Below are 3359 nucleotides of genomic sequence, written 5' to 3' on the forward strand. Positions count from 1 at the left end.
AGAAATCATCAAAATTTTCGCAAGTCTGATACTCGCATCCAATAACTACTATGGCTTAGGGCAAAAATAAACATACCGTTGTAATCGGGCGAGTTTCTGCATTCAGATGCAATAGGAAATTATCGAGTTCGTCAATCCGTTCGCGAGATATGGATGTTTGAAGTTAAGGAATGGTTGAGAAACCATCACAATTTTCCGCAACTCCGATACTTGAAATCAATAACTACTAGGGCCTAGGGGAAAAATACACATACCGTTGTAATCGGGCGAGTTTCTGCTTTCAGATGCAATAGGAAATTCTCGAGTTCGTCAATCCGTTCGCGAGATATGGAAGTGTGAAGCTAAGGAATGCATGAGAAACCATCAAAATTTTCGCAAGTCTGATACTCGAAACCAACAACTACAAATGCCTAGGGGAAAAATACACATACCATTGTAATCGGGCGAGATTCTACTTTCACATGCAACAGGAATTTCTCGAGTTCGTCAATCCGTTCGCGAGATATGGCAGTTTGAAGTCGAGGAATGCTTGAGAAACCATCACAATTTTCGCTGGTCTGATACTCGAAACCAACAACTGGAATGGCCTAGGGGAAAAGTACACACACCGTTGTAATCGGGCGAGTTTCTGCTTTCAAATGCGATAGGAAATTCTCGAGATCGTCAATCCGTTCGCGAGATATGGAAGTGTGAAAACAAGGAATGGTTGAGAAACCATCGAAATTTTTGCAAGTCTGATACTCGAAACCAATAACTTCAAAGGCCTAGGGGAAAAGTACACATACCATTGTAATCGGGCGAGTTTCTGCTGTCAGATGCAATAGGAAATTCCCGAGTTCGTCAATCCGTTCGCGAGATATGGAAGTTTGAAGTTAAGGAATGCATGAGAAACCATCAAAATTTTCGCTGGTCTGATATTCGAAACCAACAACTACTATGGCCTAGGGCAAAAATACACGTACCGTTGTAATCGGGCGAGTTTCTGCATTCAGATGCAATAGGAAATTCTCGAGTTCGTCAATCCGTTCGCGAGATATGGAAGTTTGAAGTTAAGGAATGCTTAAGAAACCATCAAAATTTTCGCTGGTCTGATACTCGAAACCAACAACTGGAAGGGCCTAGGGGAAAAGTACACACACCGTTGTAATCGGGCGAGTTTCTGCTTTCAGATGCAATAGGAAATTCTCGAGTTCGTCAATCCGTTCGCGAGATATGGAATTGTGAAAATAAGGAATGGTTGAGAAACCATCAAAATTTTCGCAAGTCTGATACTCGAAACCAATAACTTCAAAGGCCTAGGGGAAAAATACACATACCGTTGTAATCGGGCGACTTTCTACTTTCACATGCAACAGGAATTTCTCGAGTTCGTCAATCCGTTCGCGAGATATGGAAGTTTGAAGTTAAGGAATGCATGAAAAGCCATCAAAATTTTCGCTGGTCTGATATTCGAAATCAACAACTACTATGGCCTAGGGCAAAAATACACATACCGTTGTAATCGGGCGAGTTTCTGCATTCAGATGCAATAGGAAATTCTCGAGTTCGTCAATCCGTTCGCGAGATATGGAAGTTTGAAGTTGAGGAATGCTTGAGAAACCATCAAAATTTTCGCTGGTCTGATACTCGAAACCAACAACTGGAATGGCCTAGGGGAAAAGTACACACACCGTTGTAATCGGGCGAGTTTCTGCTTTCAAATGCAATAGGAAATTCTCGAGTTCGTCAATCCGTTCGCGAGATATGGAAGTGTGAAAATAAGGAATGGTTGAGAAACCATCGAAATTTTTGCAAGTCTGATACTCGAAACCAATAACTTCAAAGGCCCAGGGCAAAAATACACGTAACGTTGTAATCGGGCGAATTTCTGCATTCAGATGCAGTAGGAAATTCTCGAGTTCGTCAATCCGTTCGCGAGATATGGGAGTTCGAAGTTAAGGAATGGTTGAGAAACCATCAAAATTTTCGCTGGTCTGATACTCGAAACCAATAACTGGAATGGCCTTGGGGAAAAGTACACACACCATTGTAATCGGGTGAGTTTCTACTTTCAGACACAACAGGAATTTTTCGAGTGCGTCAATGCGTTCGCGAGATATGGGAGTTTGAAGTTAAGGAATGGTTGAGAAGTCATCAAAATTTTCGCAAGTCTGATACTCGAAACCAATAACTACAAAGGCCTATGGGGAAAACACACATATCTTTGTAATCGGGCGAGTTTCTACTTTCAGATGCAACAGGAATTTCTCGAGTTCGTCAGTCCGTTCGCGAGATATGGGAGTTTGAAGTTAAGGAATGGTTGAGAAACCATCAAAATTTTCGCAAGTCTGATACACGAAACCAATAACTACAGTGGCCTAGGGGAAAAATACACATACCATTGTAATCGGGCGAGATTCTACTTTCACATGCAACAGGAATTTCTCGAGTTCGTCAATGCGTTCGCGAGATTTGGCAGTTTGAAGTTAAGGAATGGTTGAGAAATCACCAAATTTTCGCAAGTCTGATACTCGAAACCAATAACAACAAATGCCTAGGGGAAAAATACACATACCATTGTAATCGGGCGAGTTTCTGCTGTCAGATGCAATAGGAAATTCTCGGGTTCGTCAATCCGTTCGCGAGATATGGAAGTTTGAAGTTAAGGAATGGTTGAGAAATCATCAAAATTTTCGCAAGTCCGATTCGCGAATCCAATAACTACAATGGCCTAGGGCAAAAATACACATACCGTTGTAATCGGGCGAGTTTCTGCTTTCAGATGCAATAGAAAATTCTCGAGTTCGTCAATCCGTTCGCGAGATAAGGAAGTGTGAAAATAAGGAATGGTTGAGAAACCATCAAAATTTTCGCAAGTCTGATACTCGAAACCAATAACTTCAAAGGCCTAGGGAAAAATACACATACCGTTGTAATCGGGCGACTTTCTACTTTCACATGCAACCGGAATTTCTCGAGGTCGTCAATCCGTTCGCGGGATATGGAAGTTTGAAGTTAAGGAATGCATGAGAAACCATCAAAATTTTAGCAAGTATGATACTCGAAACCAGTAACTACAAAGGCCTAGGGGAAAGATACACATACCGTTGAAATCGGGCGACATTCTACTTTCACATGCAACAGGAATTTCACGAGTTCGTCAATCCGTTCGCGAGATATGGAAGTTTGAAGTTAAGGAATGCATGAGAAACCATCAAAATTTTCGATGGTCTGATACTCGAAACCAACAACTACTATGGCCTAGGGCAAAAATACACATACCGTTGTAATCGGGCGACTTTCTACTTTCACATGCAACCGGTATTTCTCTAGTTCGTCAATCCGTTCGCGGGATATGGGAATTTGAAGTTAAGGAATGG

This window comes from Ptiloglossa arizonensis, unplaced genomic scaffold, assembly GCF_051014685.1.
Source record: "Ptiloglossa arizonensis isolate GNS036 unplaced genomic scaffold, iyPtiAriz1_principal scaffold0179, whole genome shotgun sequence".
Classification (NCBI taxonomy): domain Eukaryota; kingdom Metazoa; phylum Arthropoda; class Insecta; order Hymenoptera; family Colletidae; genus Ptiloglossa; species Ptiloglossa arizonensis.